Source organism: Leopardus geoffroyi, chromosome B1, assembly GCF_018350155.1.
Source record: "Leopardus geoffroyi isolate Oge1 chromosome B1, O.geoffroyi_Oge1_pat1.0, whole genome shotgun sequence".
Taxonomy (NCBI): domain Eukaryota; kingdom Metazoa; phylum Chordata; class Mammalia; order Carnivora; family Felidae; genus Leopardus; species Leopardus geoffroyi.
In genome coordinates, this window is record NC_059327.1 from 127,707,831 (window position 1) to 127,730,705 (window position 22,875).

The 22,875-nt window shown below is 35.3% G+C and overlaps 1 protein-coding gene and 1 long non-coding RNA gene across 4 annotated transcripts in view; one reads left to right on the top strand and one right to left on the bottom strand.

Annotated features, from left to right (window-relative positions):
- The window catches only part of LOC123595296, a 50,184-nt gene extending 29,023 nt beyond the window's left edge, over nucleotides 1–21,161 (top strand). Inside the window, exons 2-3 of the long non-coding RNA XR_006711115.1 lie at nucleotides 17,762–17,965; nucleotides 20,568–21,161. This is a non-coding gene — a long non-coding RNA (uncharacterized LOC123595296). The remainder of the gene's footprint in view (nucleotides 1–17,761; nucleotides 17,966–20,567) is intronic.
- Nucleotides 1–22,875, bottom strand: part of GRID2 (glutamate ionotropic receptor delta type subunit 2) — a 1,475,947-nt gene that overhangs the window by 372,825 nt on the left and 1,080,247 nt on the right. The window lies entirely within an intron of this gene.

Consider the following 22,875-nt stretch of genomic DNA (forward strand, 5'->3'; position numbering starts at 1 on the left):
CAGTAACATGAACAGACTTTTAAAAGAATAATATTGGGTGAAAAAAACAATACTGGAAGAAAACAGTCTGATTCCATTTTTATAACATCCATAAAAAGGTAAAGTTAACTATATATTTAAGGATCCACACCGAGGTGGAGATACTCTGAAGAAAACCAAGGAGGTGATCGCCTCTGGGTGGTTAGCTCTGAGATGTTGGGGAAGATATGATCAGAAAGAGGCACAAGGAAAGATGGCTCCTGTAGTAATGAGAACATTCTATTTTTTGTTCTAGACAGTGGTTGCTGGTTGTTACTTAATTATTCATTAAATAATGATTTGAGCTTTTTTTTTTCTGTATGAGTGTTACATTGCATATAAACAAAAATAAAAGTATGGTAAGTGAGACCAGATAATGGAGGGCATTGAAGCCATATTCAGGTTTCTGCCTTTTATTTGGCAAGGAACTGGAGCTTTGTGGAAGGGAAATAGCATAATCATAAAGTAATTTTGAGAACAGAGTATAGGATGAATTGTGGCAGAAGCAAGGTCCAGGGGTCCTTTGCAACAATGCAGATGAATGACAGGAGATTATAGCCTGTGCCTATTTAACATATATTTCCAACGTGTATACAGATGGCCTCGAGTCTTCTATTATACAGATGGGGAGTGCAGGGTGGCAGGGGGAAGAAATTATAAAAAGCCTGCCTTTAAAATTCATTTTCCAGCAATTAGTTTCAAAGAGTATTAATAGAACTGAGTTTAAGCTGGTGAAAACCTGTCTGTCTATTAAATGAAAACAAATTGCAGATTTCGATTTGCTGATCATTTGGATGACAGATTCTCTAAGCAGAATCCTCAGCAATTGGAATAAACAAAGCTTTCACAGAATGCCTGTAGTTTATCAATCTAACTGCATTAGCATGAGGACCCATAGACCTGCTTGTAGAAAAGAGTATTTCATTGGTTTGATAATTTCCATATTAGCAAGGATTTATTCACATCACTTGTTGGGTTATTAGATAATAACTTCATAATTCTGAATTTGTATTCAGTCACTTAAAAAATCTCATGCTAATTGCTTAGTTGATTTACAACACTGTTTGCCACTTGCAGATTTTGTAGTTAATTCCCGTATTTTAATAACTATGCAATATTGTTTGCTAGTGATAGAGTTGGCAAAAAGCATCTGACATTTCTGATAGGTACAAGTGACAAGCTCTATTGCCAAGGCTTTACTGAGAGCTGTTTAGAGGTTTTGGTACGCACAGCTTCACAGGACGCCGGGATGGAGAAACTGGGATTGAGTCACTGAAAATTCCTTGTAATTCTGCTCACAGGCATAGCTCAAAAACATTAAAAATAGAATAAGAACATTTCTTAATGGCCTGTTTAAATTTTTTCCCCTCATAAAATATGCTCCTGGCTGAAGCAAACAAGAGTTGTCTTTATGCACAGTGTGAACTTGTATTTTGCTTAGGGATACAAAACTAATGACCACCATTCTCCTTGGAAAAAAAAAAAAATCATTATTTTTTTAAAAGTTTATTTATTTATTTTGAGAGAGAGAGGGAGAGAGAATCTCAAGCAGGCTCTGTGCTGTCAGCTCAGAGCCCAATGAAGTGCTGGACCTCATGAACCGTGAGATCATGACCTGAGTCTGTATCAAGAGTTGGATGCTTAGCAGTCTGAGCCACCCAGGTGCCCACAAATTATTATCTTTTTATGAATATTTGAAACTCTATAAGTTAAAAAGGCTAATGGTATGAAATTTGTTATTAAAAACATACTAAGATATCAGGATAGTAAAACAAACATGCAGAATATCTGCAGAGTAATAAACAGTCTAGGCGGTGTAAGGAAAAGAATGTCTGAGATGCTTGGAGAGAAGAAAAGCAGGTCACAGGGATATGCAACGAAAATGTTTTAAAAGGGGCTTTTGCAAAAGGATATTATAGAAGAGCAAATATTTAGAAAATACTGCACTAAGCGTATCTTTCAAACTCCTTGTTTAAGTATTTTTATCACATAGCGTTCAAGTTATAAATCATAAAAGTAAATTTTAAAGCCCTTCTATCTTCCTAAAACCATATCTTACATATTATTTCTGACTCCAGTTTTGTAGGCAGTTATTTAAATGAAAAAAAAAATACTTTGAATTGAACATAAAGCTATCAGTATGCAAAATAATTCATTTTAAAAATAAAATATTTGATTTTATACACTGCTTTCAAATCATGAAATGGTTACATCTTAGTGACTTATAGGCTAACTAGAGAGTGGCAAAACAACAACAAAAAAAATGTTCATTTTGTTTTCATGAGTCTCTGAAAGAAATATAGGATGTTGTAACTGGCTATACAAGGTTACCAAGGACAATAGGCAATCACAACAATCCTAAGTACATTAGTTCTCATTTATTGATTTTCCCTAGCACGCACTTGAAAATACATTTTAGGAGACTAAGATTTTATGGACCATGTGATTATCATATATAAGCTTAGAAATACCAGACTCTCAGTTCGCTTTCTGAATATGACTGCTGAATAATATTTTTTGTTTGTTTGCTTGGTCCAAGTCCTCATTATTTTTGCTAAATTTAACACCTAAGTGAATCTAAGTGCACAGCCACATGGGAGAGTCAATTCTATTCTATAAATATTGTTAAAAGTTTACTAGGTACACAGTACTTCATAAGTGCAGTTATCCCAAGAAAAAGTATCCAGAACATGTTTTGAGACATAGCATATTGCAGTTGCAAGTTACATGTGGCTACACCAAATGTAAGACGTCTACAAAATATTAAACTAAAGAACTTGGTAACATTTGACTTCAGAATGATGGTGATATTTATAAGCTTTCTGGTTGATATATCATGTTCATGTCAAAATATTGCAAAGAACAGTAATGTTAATAAATGTCAGCAGAACCTTATGATAAGATTTTATTTCCATCAGGATATAAAAACATTTAATAAATACAAACTAATTAAATATCAGAACACAGTGAAAGTCATATAAAATTAAACTTGGAATGTTTATGACTAATGGTATTTCTATCCAAAGTAATATTCCTTACAGGAAAATAGCAGAAATTCAGATTTTTTTTTTTTTTTTTTTTTTTTTTTGTCATTCAAAAGAGTGTTAATGCCAGGCACATGTTAGGAATATGACAGTGAATAAAGCAAACAATAAACAGACATCTCTACCCTTCTGGACCTACATTACAATGGGAGGGACAGAAGACAAAAAATAAGTAATATATATGTTATGTCAGACGATGATAAGTGCTGCGGGGAAGAATTAAACAAATAATGAGAACAAAGAGCATGTGAGAAAAGGCAGGGCCTTCAATTAGGAAGAGCCTCTGTAGAAAGAGCACCAGACTGAAAATAGACTAAGTGCAAAGGTGTCAGGCAGGAGTTTCTCTGACATGTTTGAGAGATGGAGGGACACTAATGTGGCAGAAACCTAGGGGACTAGAATCAAATAGGATATGTCTGAGCAGTAATGGGTGTGTGTCAGGTGGAGCTTAAACAGGACCTTTAAACTTGTAATGACTTTAGCTGTTACTTCCACTGAGATGGACAGCCAAATAGGCTCTGAGCAGAGGAGGGACATGATCTAATATGTTTAACACTTTACTAGACAGTTGACAGTTACTATTGACAATAGATTGGAAGGAACAGGACAGAAGCTAGGAGATCAATTACAAGTCCATTGCAGTAAACTAGAAGTGAGCTGATCATAACTTGGTAGGAAAATGGATTTGATAAGAAGAAATTGGATTGCTGATAACTCATAAAAGTAGAGCTGATGGGATTCATTGAAATACTAGATGTGATATTTAGTGAGAAGTGAGTGTTATAAAGCTATGCCATACTTCCTAGGGGGCATCAGGTATCAGTGTTATAAAGCTATGCCATACTTCATGGGGGCATCAGGCTTCAGAAAAGTATGGACTTCTGAGACTCTCCATGAATGTTTTTTATTTGGGGTATGTGTCAAATTCTATTAAAGGAATTATAACTTTCAGTCAATAAACTAACATCCAACCAAAGAGAGTATTTTGTAAAAACCTACAACACTGAATACAAAATTAATACACATTAAAATTTAATAGAAGAATGAAAATATGTGTTTTGTTTTTTTTCTGCATAATTGTGACTCATATAATCAGCTAAAAGGGAAATTATATTTATTGGAAGAAATTGCAAATGTTAAAATCATCATAATCTTTTTTTTTTTTAATTTTTTTTCAACGTTTTTATTTATTTTTGGGACAGAGAGAGACAGAGCATGAACAGGGGAGGGGTAGAGAGAGAGGGAGACACAGAATCGGAAACAGGCTCCAGGCTCTGAGCCATCAGCCCAGAGCCCGACGCGGGGCTCGAACTCACGGACCGCGAGATCGTGACCTGGCTGAAGTCGGACGCTTAACCGACTGTGCCACCCAGGCGCCCCTAAAATCATCATAATCTTTAAAGATTAAATTTTAAAGGGACAAAGTCCAATAGCAAACACTGAGGATGAATTATTTATTTTTGTTCTCTTAACACACCTTTGAAAAATACAAATTAAAATAAGTTGAATTATTTTATTTATTGCTCATCAGACTGGCAAAGATGAAAAAGAATGTTAATGTTTATCAACAAGCATGTGAAGAAACAGTCTTTCTTATACACCACTTATGTAAGTTAAAATTGCAACAGCTTTTCAAGCAAACAAATTCACAGTAGGAAGGCAAATGCCTTCATATTTTTATATTATTTCTTCTGGTAATTTTACATCTAAGAGGGCAATCATAAATACACACAAGTATGTATCTAAAAGAATGTTCATTGAAACTTCTCCAGTGAGAACTTGAAAACAAACTAAATGCTCAAAAAGTATGGATTTTTTTTTTGTAAGTGTATCTGTATGATCAACTACTACACAGCACATTCAGTCATCAACCCCAGTGTCTCAGTGCCCTGGTACTGTGCCATCTGCTCAGACTTGGGCCACAGGTCATTTTCTTAAACCAAGAATAACATTTTTAAGTTTGGGATTGGTTTGTTTTTGTTAGTGTTTTAGATAGATTAAAGATATCACTTTAAGAACATTGTTTTAACCTGCATTCAATACATTTCAGTGAATGAGAAATAAAAATGTTGAGTTTCAGCTGGCATGTTGGAAATTATATACAAGCCTGGGTAAGTTAATGGAAGTTTGAAGCAAGTGTAAAGATAATTCATCAGGTAGCTGGGGAAAAAAAAAAAAAAAAACAAAAAAAAAAAACAAAACCCAACTATTGATCACATCTGCTGTACAAAAGCTATTTATTTACATTTAAAATATTCATTTATATATTGCTAAATAGGAAGAAAATGCACAAAACTATCCATGAATGTGTGTGTCTTAGTTAAGGTTATTATAAAAAATTACCATGAACCAAGTGGCTTAAAAAATACTTATTTCACATAGTTCTGGAGGCTAGGAAGTCCACGATCAAGGTGCCAATAGATCCAATGTCTAATGAGGGGCTTGGCTGCCCCATGTCACTTGGCAGAGACCAGAGAGATCATTATTGTGTCTCTTCTTATGAGGGCTCCACTCTCATGACCAACTTACTCTCAGAGGCCTCAGCTAAAAAGACCATCACACGGGGGATTGGTTTCAACATATGAATTTTCAGTCCATAGTGGTGTGCGGTTTGAAAAATAATGATAAGTAGTAATAATAGCCAAAGACACCTGTATACGACTTATTATATGCTGGGCACTTTTCAAGTGCTATTTGTATATTTATGCTCAATAGTCCTCTGAGTTTAGAATCATAATTATCTCCATTATTATGGGTAAAGGAACTTAGTTTTGTTTAGCTTGTAAGTGAAAAAATGCTAAAATATTTAGTTAAGTTTTTGATGGGGGAATTATGAATGATTTTGCCGTTAGTTTTTGTTTTCCACATTTTCTAACTTATCATTGAATATATAATACTTATTTCAACATTTGTTTGATGAATCAGTCTAAAGTATGAGGGAGAGGCCAGGGTTGGGAATAAAAATTTGTTTATAATTTTCAAAAATAAAGGAGAGCCTAGATGGCTCAGTTGATTAAGCATCAGACTTCAGCTCAGGTCATGATCTCGCAGTTTGTGATTTCGAGCCCTGCATCGGGCTCTGTGCTGACAGCTTACAGCCTGAAGCCTGCTTCAGATTCTGTTTTTCCCTCTCTCTTTGCCCTCCCCTGCTTGCACTCTGTCTCTCTCTCATTCAAAAACTAAATAAACATTTAAAAAATTAAAAGAAAAAAGAAGAAAGTAAATGAAGTCATTAAGGGGGAAAGTATAGAAACAGTCAGAAATGGAATTCTGGAAAAAGAGACTTCAGCAAAGGAGATAGAAGGAATAGAGAGGTCAGAAGAGAATCAGGAAAGACACTGCTAGAGGACTCAAGAGAGGACAGGGTTTCAAGGAGTAAGTTGGCAATGGATTCTAATGTAGGTAATGGGTACAGAGAGATAAAATGTGAAAATGTCCATCATTTGTCAAATAGGAGATCATGATGACTTTGGAAAGTAGTTTCTTTGGAGAAGTCAAAATAGAAGCCTAGTGGTTGGAGAATGAAAAATGGAGTGGAGACAGAACTAGTCTGAGACACTTACATGAGAAAGAATTAGTAGAATAAAGGAAGTTCAGAGCCCAAGCATTTTTTTTTTTAACCCTAAGCATATTTCAGGCTAAGGGAAGAAGCAAATAAAAAACACCAACAATAATAAAAAGCTTGCATGAGGCCTGTGATATCCTTTTCACTTTATATTCATCATCTCTCTTAGTCCTTGGAATACTCTGGTATTGTTATTGTCATATTACAAATGGGAGAACTGAAACTTGGAGAACAGAGTAGATAAGTAATGTTCCTGACCTCACAAGCTCATGAGAAAGATTGAAATTTGAATCCAGTGTTGTCTGATACTAAAGACTGTATTCTTTGATGAGGGAGCATAAGGCAAGCTGAGGGCAAAATAGAAGCTAGCATACTTCCCCACCCAGGTGGGATGTGTGTGATATTCCTCAGGCACTCCTGGCTGCCTGAAGACAAAGGAAAGGAAAGAAAACAAATGGTTAACTATAGAGACCACAGTCATGTAGGACATGAGTCTCCATCACTTTAAAAATATCTTAGTAAATTACAAAAAAAAAAAAAAAAAAAAGGCAATCTTATCAATAGCCTAATCTCCAGAAAGCTATAGACTCGGTTTTCTGGAGCCCCAACATCACCCTTCCCTCTATAGTAATGCTCAAAGGCAAGAAGGAAATGGCAGGTAAAATTAAATTTCTTTATAACCTGCAGTCTATTGACAAATACTTGAGGCAAATATAGAGTATAACATTTCTCTACGAAGCCCCTACCATCCTAATACTAATGCCTTACTAGAGGACAAAACATTTAGCTGACAATATCAAGGCCTCAGTTATCTTAGGAGACCTCTTTAGCATATGGAAGTCCTTCTGGAGGCCTCCCCTTTGCCTTTCCCTACCCCAACTCCATAGTATATAACCAGTCACTCCTCACAACCCCAGTGTAGCTCTTTCTGCCCATGACTCCTATCCATGTACTTTAATGAAATCACCTTTTTTCACACACACACACAAAATCTTTAAGAATTCTTTCTTGGCCATCAGCTCTGAAACCCCCCATCACTCCAAAACGTCATCATTCTTCACTACTAATTTAGACTGTCTTCAGCATTTGGTATGTTCACATGCTTGGGGTGGTGGGGAGGAGTTTCAGAAACCACATAGCAGATACAAGAAAAACAACCTGGTCTTTTAATACATGGTGGTATTGATTCCCTAGCATAATGCAGGCTAGGGAAAAGTACAAGCTAGCATGGAATCCGTCTACCACTCCCGCCCTCCCTCCCTACCCCCTGCCTGGGTGGGGCATGTATGATGTCCCTTGGACATTCCCAGGTACCCAAAAACAGGAAAGGGAAAAAGAAACAAACAAACAAAACACACAAATGGTTAAACTGATAAGACTCTCCAAGAGTTTACAACAAAAAGGCAATCCCATCAAGAGCCTAAAGTCCAGGAACTCCTTTATTGTCTTAATGTTAATGTTTTGCTAGAGGGAAAAACAACCTTAGTTTCACAATAGCTAAACCTCCAGTAATCTGTGAGTCTTTAGCATATGAAAATCTCTTTGGAAACTTCCCTTTTGACTTTACCTCCAGCAAGTCCATGGTATATAACCATTCTTCACAACCCCAGCGTAGCTCTTTCTGCCCATGGGAACTGTCCCTGTGCTTTAATAAAATCACCTTTTTGCACCAAAGATGTCTTCAAGAATTCTTTCTCGGCTATCAGCCCATGACCCCACCATCACCCCAAAACCTCATCAGTTTCTCAACCAATCATTCTTCCTCTCTCTCTTTCCACACTCCATAGTCTCAAACTCTTTTTCATTTCTAAAGTAGAGTTATTTACACACTCTTCTTCTGAATTCACACTTCAACTTTAGTCAGCATATTGATGGGATCACAGTTTTAGCACAAAGATTATTTTAAAGTGAAAACATTTAAAATCTTATCTGAACTTTCCTTATCTGACTAAAGCAGAGCCTCCTGAAACTTCAATTGCCATTAACCCTCCTCCAGGGGAGTTTCTTGCAAATTCCAGGAAGGAGACAGACTTTTCATTCCCTTTAGAATTAAACAAACAAACAATAGACCCTTCCTTTCTTTCCTTTTTGAAGGAAATCTGCCTTCAAGTTGCCTTTTGAAGGAAATCTGCCTTTCCTTGTTAATCTGCCTACTGCCCCTTAATTCACAGGCCCTCCAACATTGGAACCTAAGAGGGTGGAGGAAAAGTTTCTCTACCATCAGTCTCAAGTTCTTTTGTTTTTTTGTTTGTTTGTTTGTTTGTTTTTTGTTTTTTGTTTTTTTTTTTCCTGAACAAAGATAGTCTCTTCCCTAAAAGGAGATCTGGAGAGAACAAGGCACTTAACAATTTCTCTAGGCCCATTCTATATCCTTTGTAGAAAATGTACTCACTATTTCTGCCACTGGCCTGCCTGATCTAAGGTTTTAAGAATAAGGTGACAGGTTTTCTATTTCTAGTGAGCTGAATGCTTTCTGAAGGATGTACCTTTTTCTTTTGATTTTATTACGAAGCACAGTGGGAAGCTTAAAAGAAAAGATCTCCTGCATAGAGGGCAGAAACATAACAGTAGAAAGCAGAAAGGTGCTGATATTTAAAAGAAAGAAACAAATCTATGGGGATTTACAAAATGTAGAGAAGTCTGAACTTAAAGCTACAAAGACAATATTCTGTTTCACAAATTAATAAGCATATAAAAAAGATTACCTGAAATGTTATTAAAAATAATAATAAGACATAAAAATGACCTCTGTGCCAGCTCTTATCAGGGTTGTGGATATGAATTAATTATGGAGACACATATTAAGGAATTAGAGGGAGATTCTGATAATTTACTGGAAAATATAAAGATGTAGAAAACTTTTTTTTTTTTAATTGCTATAGTTCAGTGTATAATACATCAGAATACTTAGCCTAAACCAGCCCTAACACTTATCCTGTCTATGACATCCTTCATAGAGCAAAAGTCACTTAGGAATGTCAAAAAATAAGCATTGGTCCTATTTATTCTTGCATTCCACAGACCGTCTTAGGTTTGTGTTCCCAAATGCAACGCTGTGTGTATTAAAATGCATCTTGGTTCTTGGAGTTGATAACCAAAGGTCATTCTTAAAATTTGAAAGGACTAATAAAACAAAGGTGAGATATTTTTCAAACTCTTTGTTCTTGATGAGTGATCACTTTTTTATTCTCCTTGACTTTTTAAAAAAGTAAAAGACCTTGCTTTCAAATGCTAATCAGTTTCTTCTTTCTTCCCCAATAGACTTCAGACCGTTCTGCTTCAAATCTTCATTTTCTTGAGTGCTTTATTGACCATGGTCTTGGAGATTATATGTGGCTCAGAACAACATACAGCTTGTTATTTTTAACTTAACTGTGGAACACATTACTCTATATAAGAATCAGTGGGAAAAAATTAGTTTGAACATTTCATTTTCCCATTTCACATATCATGCCACTAGCAATGGTTAAATTTTTTTTAAAAAGAGGAGAAGAAAAATAAAATGAAAATAAATAAAATAATGTCTACCAAAGAAAAAAAAACCCTTAAAAAAATATAAAGTTCATTTTCTCATGCTAACTTCCATCACCCAGAGAACCTGAAATTCTGGCTAAAAGATCTTAAACATGTAAGAATCACAGTTCTGTTTCCAGCATGATTGCCTTTCTGTTTCCAGGTTAAAATAATTAGTACACAGTTTACATGGAGATGCTGTGAAACGACACCTTAAAACCCAAACCTCTTTGTATTCCAACCGATCATTAAAAAACCCAAGGGGTGTATTCTGAAAGAGTATGCATTTGCCTTCCTTTCCTTGACCAACTTTTCCATTTCTGGGACCTCGATGCAGTATGGTGGTTCTCTCCTTGACTGACTCCTGCTTCCCTGGAGGGAGCTGAATTTGAATAGCTGGTTGTGTTCTGGAAGCTGACAGATGAGTAAGCTACTCCCATGTTGAATGCTTTTTGGAGGTATCTCTTCATTTCAGACTACCCTAGGGTCCCATTTAGTTCAACGGATACCGATTTGATAAATGGTTCCCTATTGGTCAAAACCTGTTTCTGTGTCCCTGAAAGAATCTTAATCCTACTTAAAGTCTAGCCCCTCACTGGAAAGGCTGCCATCCAACTCTATGGCTCTTTGAGAGGCACTGGGGAAGCATGCTAGGTTTTCTCAAAATTTATTTCCTTTGTAAACATAAATCTAATTATTACATTTTAATTCAAAACTGCTTTTCCTTACTGATTGGGAAACGTTCTAAAACATAGGCAGAGACAACTTCCTGTGATTTTTTTATTTTCATGTGTTTATCCAAGGCTAATTTAGGTCAACTATGAAATAGCAGCACCATCAACATGCTATTAAAGTTCAAAAATGGCAGATGAAATATTCATCTTCTTGATAAGAAGCTGGACCTTTTGAGAGGTCAGGGCAATATTTAAGACACCAATATAACAAGATACATAGGACTATCCCACTTTATAGCTATCTAACTTTGTTCACTTAAATATCTATTAATTGCTACATATTTCAAAGATAAACACATGCTTTTCACATATCCTTTTAAAGTCTTGGTAGAAAAAGATCCCCCACCCCAAATGAAATCTTTTTCTAAAGTCTCTACATCATATGTGAGTTATGGGAATTGATCTGCTTCCTCTCATTTTTGCCCAGCTCTGTAGTTTCTCCATATGCATTTACAACCTATTACTCAGCCAAGACTCAGAATTTCTGCAAGTATTAATACCTCCTCAGTAGCTCCCTCTATTCCAGAGCATGTCCCTAAATTACCAACCACCTCAGCCTTCCCAAACTTATATCTCTAATTTCTAAATTCAGTGAGACTGACAAGCTCTGGTTTGGATTTATTCCTGTGCCTCTAGTATGGAAATTGCTCACCAGCCAGAAATCTGGGGTGATTATTGGGATCACTTAGTTGTTTCTAACCTCTTAGTAATCAAAATCCTTTTTCACCTGCTAACCAATGCTTGAAGGTTTTTCCATTCTTTGCTCAGTTTTCTAGTTGTTTAGAAGAACAATTTAGTCTAGTACTTGTTCCTCTATCATGGGTGGTCAGGGAGTCAGACAAACACAAATTCAATGCTTAGTTTTTACCATATAGGTAACTTGAAGAAGTTATTTAAAAAAATTTTTTTTTGAGGTTTATTTATTTTTGAGAGAGGCAGAGGGTTAGCAGAGGAGGGCAGAGAAAGGGAAACACAGAATCCAAAGGAGGCTCTAGGCTCTGAGCTGTCAGCACAGAGCCTGACATAGGGCTCAAACCCTCGAACCATGAGATCATGATCTGAGCTGAAGTCAGATGCTCAAGCAACTGAGCCACTCAGGTGCCTCTTGAAGAAGTTATTGAATTAGCTATAAGTCTAGGTCATATCAGAAAATGTAAATAATAATCTTGAGGGTTCCAAGAAAGCAGGAGATATTAAAATATGAAGAATAAGATTTTTAGTAAGTGTGTTCTAAGGGTTAGCTGGTAACATTATCTATAAGCTTTAATGATTATTAAGTCATTAATAGATTCCTTTTTGTAACTCCAAAGAGTAAACTCTATAGCAGAACCATCTCTCTAGTTTTTATTTTTATACTTATGTTTATTTCTGAGGAATCCTATTTAAGGACCGGTCTTGTGTTCTTGTAACTATGCTTAAAACCATTGAATTGGTGAAAGATAACTTAAAACATCAAAGTCACCTTGACATTTGAGCTTCTTTCAGATACAGTGGTATAATGCAATTCTGAAAGTGAAGTATAATATAGTTCATATAATTTTGTTTAGAATACTGCAGAAATTATGGAGGTTATATAGACCCACTGGGTCTACATCTTTGAATTTGCAAATGACTGTCAATATCTTACTAAACACCTGGAAACAACTAGTGAATCTATTTTTCAGAAGTAAATTATATAATACATCTCTGAAATATTTATTCATTATTAAGTCCAAGAGTTCAGTAGATGTGCTGGCAAGGCAAGCACAAGTCCGAGAGTTCAGGTTTCAGCTTCCAAAAGGAAAAACATCCGGTCAGACATAGTTTCTCAGTGCAATAGTGATACTCACACATGTCTGCATGACAGCAATCATCTTAAAAATTGGCGTGATGAGAAAGAATAAGATATTGTTAAGGCATTGTCATGCATCAATTCTCATGATGATTTTATTCAGTCAGTACTGAAGTGAACACATATTCATGTTACTATAAATTACATCAGGTGCATAGGCCATCATTAGCATATAATCCTCAAGTGTCTGTTTGTAAAAATCACATTCTTCCCTTTTTTCTCACATAAGATGGGTACAATCAGCAGAAGAGACAACAAAATATGTGTACATTATGGAGCTATGTTTACTGATTGCACTGTTTCCATAACAAAAATGAGAACCATTTTATCTAAACTTCAGGCTAGATCAAAATTGTAATGATAGTATCTTTAACTTGATGCACCTTATCTAAATTATATCATGCTAACCTCATTTTCACAAGCAAATTTCTAATTGACTTGTCTCCAAAGGGGCTCTTAAAAAAAATAACTTACACACAGGCTGCTGGAATTTTCAGCATTTCAATTTCACTTATTTCAGGAAACATTCATATTTACTTTTAGGATACTTTAAATTCTTGATGTCTGCATACTTTTACATATACTCTTTACATTGTGGCATACACCTTCCCTTCTACTTATGCCTTGATAATCCTTGCTCATCTTTCAAAATTAATTTGGTCATCCTTTCTTCAAGCCTCTCCCACTGTGCTAGAGTTGGATGCTTCTTTTATGTTTTCCCTTAACCCTCTGTGCATAAAAAGAACTCACACACACACACACACACACACACACACACACACACACACATATACTTCCTAATGCCAGGCTGTTGTAAGTCCTTTGTTCTTTGCATGCATTAATTCCTTTAATTTTCATAGCAGCTCTCTGTGGTAGATAATATTATTTCCATTTTACAGATGAAGAAATAGAATCACAGAGAGTTGGAGAACTGGGGATTTCAACATAATCCGGTTCCAGACGTTTCTTTTCTTTTCTTTTCTTTTCTTTAATTACTTCATTGAGATATAATATACATAGATACAATTCACTTCAAAGTGTTCACAATTCAGTGGCTTCAATGTATTCACAGACATGCTACTACCACTGCAATCAGTTTTAGAACATTATTCCCCAAAGAACTCCAGTTCCTGTGGGGAATAAACTTAGGAATTCCCTGAGCTTGCACCAATGGGTTAACAAGGCATAAAGAATTAGAAAGCCATGGGATGTTCACACCCAAGTTTGGGTAAACAAGTTTAGGTAAATAGGTATAGGCAAGGCAGGGCAAAGGCCCCAGTATAGATAGGGAAGGACAAAGGCCTCAGTACAGGATAAAGGTATATGAGGTAAACAAGGTTAGGTATTCAGGGCAGAAACACCCCCAACTTAGTACAACAGCAGAAAGCTGCTTTCACAGAAAGGAAGGATCAAATTAGGCAAACAGGTAAATAGGGCTATAGACCACTGCAGGGCAAAGTTGCCCAGAGCAGAGCTAATTAGCAAAACACAGGTGCCTTGTTGACCCTGAGGTAGCATGCTCTGTCTTTCTTGTCCCCTAGACCAGTTTAGGTAAACAGAGGTGGTGTCTCAAGTCTGCTGTAAACAACCTTCTGCTTTGGTGCCAGGATTATGGTTTGTATTAACCCAAACCCCTAACCCCACAGATCTTCATGCCCAGGAGTTAATGTTCACAGTTTCATTGTCTCTTTGTGCACGTCCATCATCATGTTTGTAAGCCTTCTGATCCTAATAAAAAAGGAGCAAGGACCCTTAATCAGGGCTCTTGTCTTCTCCTGGACATTAGCCATCTCTTGCTTTTTTAATTCTGCGTCCCGCTTTCTTGATGGACAAGAAAGAACTCCAGACGCAGAGTCGAGGACAAGTTCCCCTTAGCCATTATATCCCAACCCCCTAATTTTCTCCAGCCTTAGGCAATCACTAATTTATTTTCTATGCCTATACATTTGCCTATTTTTGACATTTCACATAAAGGAAATCATATAATATGTTATCTATTGTAACTGGGATCTTTCATTTAGCATAGTTTTCAAGGTTGACCCATGTACCATGTTACTGATGCTTTATTTTATTTTATTGCCAAATAATATTCCATTTTATGGGTATACTGCTTTTATTTATCCATCCATCAGCTGATAGACATTTGAGTTGTTTCCCCCCCCCTTTTTTTTTTTTGCTTTATTAATAAAGCTATGAATATTTGTGTGCAAGTTTTTGTGTGTACATAAGTTTTCATTTCTCCAGGGCATATATCTAGAGTGGAATATTATATAATAACTCGTGTTTAACCATTTGAGAAACTGTCAGACTGCTTTCTGAACCAGCTACACTATTTTATATTCTTACCAGCAATGCATGAGGGTTCCAATTTTTCCACAACCTTGTCAACAATTGCTATACCTGTCCTTTTGATGTATAACCTTCCTAGAGGGTGTGAAGTGGTAGCTCATTATATTTTTCATTTGCATTTCTACAAGGGCAAATAGTTTTGGGAATCTTTTAATGTGCTTATTGACAATGTATACACATTCTTTGAAAACCTGTCTGTTGAGATTCTTTGCCTATTTTTGATTGGTTTATTTTTCTTCTTCATATTGAACCATTCCAACTTTATTGTTTATGTATACTAGATACATGATTTGCAAACATTTTTCTATCAAGCTGTGGGTTGTCTTTTCACCTTTTTTGATTCTGCCCTTTGAAGTATATGTTTTTAATTTTGATGAAATCCAACATTTTACTTTCCTGTTCATTGTGCTTTGAGTGCCATATCTAAGAATCTGTTGACAAAATAAAGTTACTAAAGTTACACCTATGTTTTCCTATAACAGTTATATAGATTTAGCTCTTACATTTAAGTGTATGTGATCCATTTGGAGTTAATTTTTATATATGGTTTGAGGTAGGGATCTGAATTCATTCTTTTGCATGCAGCTACCTAGTTGTATTTGCATGATTTTTGAAAAGACTATTCTTTCCCCATTGAACGGTTTTGACACTCTTGTTTAAATTCAATTAACCATGGATATATGCGTTAATTCTGGTCTCTCAGTTCTATTCCACTGATCTAAATGTCTATCTTTAACTAATAAGCTGCTATCTTAATTATTATAGCTATTAGTAAGTTATGAAATTGAGAGGTGTGTCTTCCAACTTTGTTCTTTTTCACGACTTTCTTTTGTTGCCTTTTTCCCCTTACACTGGTTCCGTTGCATTTCCACATGAATTTTAGAATCACCTGGTTAATTATGGCAAAAAAAAAAAAAAAAAAAAAAGGAGCTAGATTTTTGATAGGAATTTCACTGAATCTATAAATCTATTTGGAGAGTGTTGCCATCTTAACAATATTGAGTCTTCTAATCTATGACCACACAATATCTCTTCATTTATTTAGAGCTTTTTAATTTCTTTCAACTATGTTCCAAAGCATTCAATGTACAAAAATTGCAGTTACTTTGTTAAGTTTATTCTTATTTTATTGTTTTTGATATATTTAAATGGAAGTGCTTTATTAATTTCCTTTTTATATTTTTCATTGCTAGTATTCAAAAATACAATGGATTTTTGTACATTGATCTGTACCCTAAAAAGTTTTTGAACTCATTTATTAACTCTAACAGTGTGCATTTGTGTATGTGTGTATGTACACACTTTGCTTTAGGGTTTTCTATATGTAAGATCATGTCATCTACAAATAGAGAAAGTTTTACTTTTTCTTTTCTAATATTATTCCTTTTATTTAACTTCCTTGCCTAATTGTGCTGGCTAAAACTTCCAGAACAATATTGAATAAGAATAGTGATAACTGACATCCTTGTCTTGTTACTGACCTTAGGAGAGGGAGCTTTTAGTTTTTCACCAGTAATATGACATTAGCTGATGAATTTTTTTTATAGATGTTCTTTCCCAAGTTGAGGAAATTCTCTTCTATTACCATATTATTGAGTGTTTATCATAAAATAGTGTTCGATTTTATTAAATTCTTTTTCTACATCTATTGAGATGACTTTGTGGATTTATTCTTTTTTTTTTTTAATTAATGCTATATATTACATTGATTTTCAAAAGTTGAGCCAATCTTGCATTCCTAGGATAAATTCCACTTTTTATATGTTCCTTCAGTTAGTTTGCTAGCATTTTTTTGAGAATGTTTGTGTCCATATATTGTGTCATATTCATTATAGTCATTAAGCTCTATGAATCACTGGCTGATTGCTTTATTGTTTTCAGTAATGTCCTGGGTCAAAAATTGCTCATTTCTTTGAACAAAATTTTATTTTTGAAGTCAGACTTTAAAATTCATTCTGACTCCAGGAAGTCTATTTTTAGCTATCTCTTTCCCTGGTTTTCACTGGTGAACTAGTTGGCTTATAACTTAGCTTGTTGCTCTTAATTAAGAGCATTAGACTTAATTTCCCTATACTGTTTCAAATAATTGGAGAATGCTTAGGTGCTCTCTTTTCTTATGGACTGTATCTTCCCTAAGCAAATTCTTTGTGCCACTACCCTGAGTACTGGGTTGGGTGGAAGCCTCTGGTCTTCTCTACTTCCCTTTGTTGGCTTGGAACCTCTGGCCTTGGAGCAAGCTGGAGTGACAGAGATCAAGGTCCCAGTATTCCAGGCCTGCTACACCTGCAGCAAAACCTGCATCCTGGTGGTGGGAGCTACATGGAGAAAGAGAGCCCCCAAAATGTTGCCCACTGTCACCAGGAATTTAGCCTCTTCAGATTGGAGATGGAAGGTACAAGAAATGCTAACTGCCTGTCCCTCCAGATAAAATAATTCTTGATTGGGAATTTAGTGGCAGGGGAACCCTGTCTTCTTGGGATAACAGCTTGGAGTGGAGCTTCCATCAAATTAAGTAGGGCAGGGGGTGAGGTGGAAGAAGAAGGAGTGGGATGATGTTCAGATGCCACAGACTCTTGTTCTTACTGAGTTTTAGATTTTCTTGAATAAGTGTTACTTTATTTTCTGTATGCCCTTAGAAAAATTTCCAGACTTTAAATGACTTTATTTATTAGTTTGTTTATTTGTTTACTTGCTTAATTTTTTGAAGCTTTGGCTGTTTTGCTAGGAAGCGGGTCCATGAACTCCTCACTCTGCCAACTTGGAGGTGGAACTTCTCCACTGGAAATTTCCCCAGCCAGAGATGCCATTTTTGCCTGAAGCCCTGAACCAAACTGCATTATTTATTAACTCTTCCAAAGGAGCTCTCTTCAGACATTGCTGTAGGAGCTATGGAGCTTGCCACCTGCCTGCTGTGAGTACTTGTCCAGTGGAGTCTCTTGTCACACTTACTCTCTCAGCCCCTAACTTTGCCTCTAGTCTCAGAAGGATGACAAGCTGAGACCTCAAGAAAGCTTAAATCTCTGTGGGGGTTCAAAATGATGAAGGTCTTTCAGTAGCAAAAACAAGGCTATGTCTTCAGCAAAAAAATGAGGACAATGAATTTCAGGGCTATTACTAAGGCATTTTTTTTTAGGTTATCTATTAATATAGAATGTATTTAAAGCTAACTTGGAATCAAACACAATTTTCTTATGAGACAATATAATTAGATACACAGACTTCTAGAAATGTTTACAGTTTATAATCTGGGGCTTTTTTTTTCAGGTATTTTTTGTTGCTACTGCCCATTTTTCCTCTACAAAGTACAAACTTCACTAGCAGGAGAGTTGTGGTGGCTCTCATTAGCAGGTTTTCAAATTAAGGTAACAGCAACTGGGCCTAAAAGTCACTATTCTGCAATTTATGTGTCTTTTTCCACCTTAGGGTCTTTTAAATAATTTCCCACAAAAATCTAAAGATTGATGACAATGATTAATTATGCTTTTGTGATCACTCATTCACACTTCTTCTTTTCTTCAGTTAATTTACTCGTCATTGTTCTGCAGACACAATACATCTTATATTTAAAAACACTGTGTACATTGCTAACTGCTTTCACATAACTTAACCTATTCACTCATAAAAACCTATTTGATCTCATTAAAGGCCAGTTTCATTATTCCCTTTTTACAGACAGAAAAATGGAGGTTGAAAATAGCTCCTTGGTTTCCATAAATTCAATAATCCATTAATTGAAAGCAGGAACTTGAACTGACATCTTTTGACTGGTAAGGTCAGAACTCTTTGTAGTAAATGCTAAATGCTTTGTATGAGTGTTTGAGGAGAGATGACTAGGTGGAAAAAAGGCAGTGAAATAGGCTGAAGTACTTCCAGTAAGAAAAGTAATCACACGTTATTTACTCTTTTGTTAAAATGTGCATCCAGAAGAAAATAAGTGCACTCCTTGATCTTATACTGACATACATAAATTATTATTTCTAAACTTCATACTTTCTTGTATATTGTACAAATTGAGAATATGTTTGCTACACATCGGTCACAATATCCCTTAACATTAACATCAACAACAAAAAAAAACCCAGGAAAACAAATGTAGGGGCTCCTGGGTGGCTCAGTCGATTCACTGTCCAACTCTTGATTTTGGCTCGGGTCATGATCTCGTGGCTTGTGACATCAAGCCACATGTTGGGCTCTGTGCTGACAGTGCTGGGCCTGCTTGGGATTCTCTCTCTCTCCCTCTCTGCCTTTCCTCCACTCCTGTGCATGCTCTTTCTCTTTCCCTCTCTCTCTCAAAATAAATAATAAACATTAAAAAATACATTTTAAAAACCCTAGATGTATTTATTTGTATTTAATATAAGAATGTTAAATAAATTTCTGAAGAGGCACAGTCCAAGAGAAAAAAAAAAAAAAAAGAGGTAGGTTTTTCCGTCTATTTGGATTGCCCTTTCCTTAAATACCATGCTCTTTTTCTCTTTGTCCATTATCCTGATTTTGTCTAATTCTATACTTTCTGCAGAATGTGGGACAATGAATTATGAAGTATCAGTGCACTTGTAAGTGAAAATATTGTGGGGAGAAAGGGCTAACAATGACTGCTCCTAAGACCAAGAGAAAATTAAATGATTCAAGATTATTTGTAACTTCTCATCACATATGACCTTGCTATTTCTGATACAAATGGTTCTTGATGTTTTGAGTTAAACATTTCTATTTCTTTACCTTAAAAGCATATAGTTATTTGAAAACACTGTAAGTGGGTTAACTTATTTCCTAGTGTCAACTCTGTCAAAAGACTTAATAGCTTTGATTCTTTTGCTTTCTGAAAATAATTATTTAAGTTCTTTGTATTTAATACTGTGTCTACCTGTAAAATTTTAAGTTCGGATCAAAATTATAGAGTTTCTGGGTAAATAGTTGGCCAAATAGCGTATAGATTATATGATTTTATTCCTATTGATTTGGGACTTTAATAGTCCAATAATATAACATGAGTTTTATTTAGGTGTAAACCACCTTGTCGCCCTTGTTTTCTCTTCATCTTCCACCCTCAAAGATTTTCTGTGAGACATTTAGGATATACATAAAGATCCTTCACATTTTGAGAGCTACACCTCAGGTAGCTCTCTGTCAAAGAAGCAGTTCCTTTGTCCCATTCATTAGTGTCTTTATTTGGGTGTTGCCAATATTTCCCAGTAAATGTCATGTTCTATGACAGCAGTAACCATGCTATTTTGTTACCTCTGCATCCCTAGCACCTAACATAATGCCTATCATAGAGAGGATGCTGAATCAATACAATAATGCTGACTTAGTGTATCAGTAAATGGTTGGAAAAGCTAAGGAGACACAATGGGAACACTAGGACATGATTATCTGAGGAGGCAGAGAGGTAGCAGGTATCTATTCCTGCCTCCCTCACTAAGATGATCAGAGGGAGGAAATTCTGGGAGAAGGAGTAAATGGCTTAGAAATCTACAAAAATTGAATGCTGTGCTTTTTCATCCATTTAGGCTTTGACTGCTAAGGAGTGATGGACCTAGCCATGGTGTTTGGAGCTCTGGGAAGTATGAGAAAACAAGATGTTCTTCAGAAGGAACAGTGAAAACCAGGAGGCTTAGTGACTTGTTCAGGGTGTAAATAAAACAAAGGGGTCTCTCCACCATTCCATCAAAATTGTGTGATTGGTTCACCAAGGTGTAATAAAGGGAAAAATATTCCAGATGAAATCCCACGCTGAAAAAAGAATACCTGTCACTTTAGGCTGTCCTTTGCCATCTCTCTTAGAAATTTGGACCTAGTGAATGGAAATCAAAGAATGAGGAATCTTAAGACCACCTAATTATAGTCTTGCCTATTCAAAGGAATAGTTTTGTGTGCACACCTGTTCTTATTTTTTGTAATTACATATAGTTTTTTAATTTGTTTCCTTTTCTTTGTTTCCTTTCTTCTCTCTCCAGTCCCTGCCCCTCAGCCTCACCACACACACACCTTCAGTCTATCTGAATATTTTGATTTGTTCATTCAACAAATAGTTCTTGATCTACTTTTATATACCAGGCATTTTAAGTGAAACCAACTTTGTGTCTTATTGTTACTTATAGTTGAAAGGGAGAATATAACATTAATGAAATTACTACAAGAAAAAAAAGAGTTACAAAGATTTCTGAATGAAAGAACACAACAAAATAAGGAATTAAAATGTCCTATAAAGCCATGAGGTCATTCCTAGATGTCATGGCTGAGATTAGATTATAAAAATAGTGTGACATCTGTCCTTTTCTATTTCTCTCTCAATATTTCTCTCAACCTTATTATTCTTTTTCAGTCTCTCCAAAAATGTATTTAATTCTGAGTCCTTCACATACAGGTTCTACTTTCTGATAGAAAACTTAATAATTTTGATAAAATGGTTGATTTAGAGTTCCTGGAAAGTAGACACTGTATCTTACTTATCTTTGCCTCTCTGGAATTTAGCACAATGTTTAGCTTACAATGTAAGCTCAGTAAATACTTGAGTCAAGGCTAATGGTTTATAGTTTGTTTTACCTTCCTCTGATCTCAGACAACATGTAAATTTTCAGTGGGAAATAAGGCCTGGTGAAAAAAAAATCCAAGAAGTGAGACTAATAATAGGTAAACATTTTATGAAAAGGAAATTACTCTTAAAACGATTACTCAGTTGGTGGCTGCCTGCCATACCCCTCTTATGGTGATTTGCTTGGGGAAACTTACCATCTCTCAACACATAGTTTGGACTTTGCTTTATGTGGTATTGGTTTAAGATGAGCTGCTTTTGTGTATTCTATTTCCTACTTTTAGAGCTATGACTCTAATGGTAGTTTTAGTTTGGATAGTAATTTTTTAATTGCTATTATTCCCTTTTTTAAAAAAAATTGGCTTCATTTACTAATGTTATTTCTTTTCTTTTGGAAGAATTCTTTAAAGTAGTCTCTCTCTTTATGATGGCTTCTTGCCCAGTTTTGTTGAATTCAACTTTCCAGGAATATCCATTAACTTAATTAATTTTGTAAAAATACCCTCTCTATATTATTTACTCTAAAATGTTTTCAATTATAAAATGCACAGTTGTTTTTCCTACCACAAATAAAGATAAAATATGCTGTCAAATATAATTGCAAGGAACCATTAATTGAAAGATGCACCCTGATTTCACAGATATTAAAATGTTAAAAATTGTATGGTTTTGAATTTATAAAATACAGAGAAATCACCACCACGGCTTTATCATCAATTTCCAATCATGAATTTATACAAAGTTTTAAAATTATTTCTACGGTAATGGCAAAGGAATATTATATTGCATATTTAATGTAGGACAATGGTATTGCATTAAAAAAAAATTCTGAGAGCTTTAGAAGATGCCTGATAGAATAGAACTCCCAAAAGTCAGTATGTTTGTCTGTTTTGTATGTACCCCAAGCACCTAGAATAAGGCACTCAATAAGTATTTCTCAAATGAATTTCTGAGTGAATTCATGTTTCATTAGCCATGGCTGTTTCACAGCCATGTGTCTGTTTTAAGCAAAACCAAATACTTATTGAAAATAAGTATTAATCAGCGAGCTCCCTCTAAATGCCAGTTTATGTTTTTCAGGTATCTTGAAATGCATAGCTTCTCAAGCCTTTCTTTTCACTTGTTGCCAAATCCTTTCCATTGTATTTTTGTAAGTATTAGAATGATATTTACAACTCTGATGTTTCCAACAACAATTTGTGAATTGCCATGAAAAAAAATTGAATGAAATAATTGCTCATTTATGGTTATCCACAGTTGGACTATTTTGAAAGTTAAAAGGT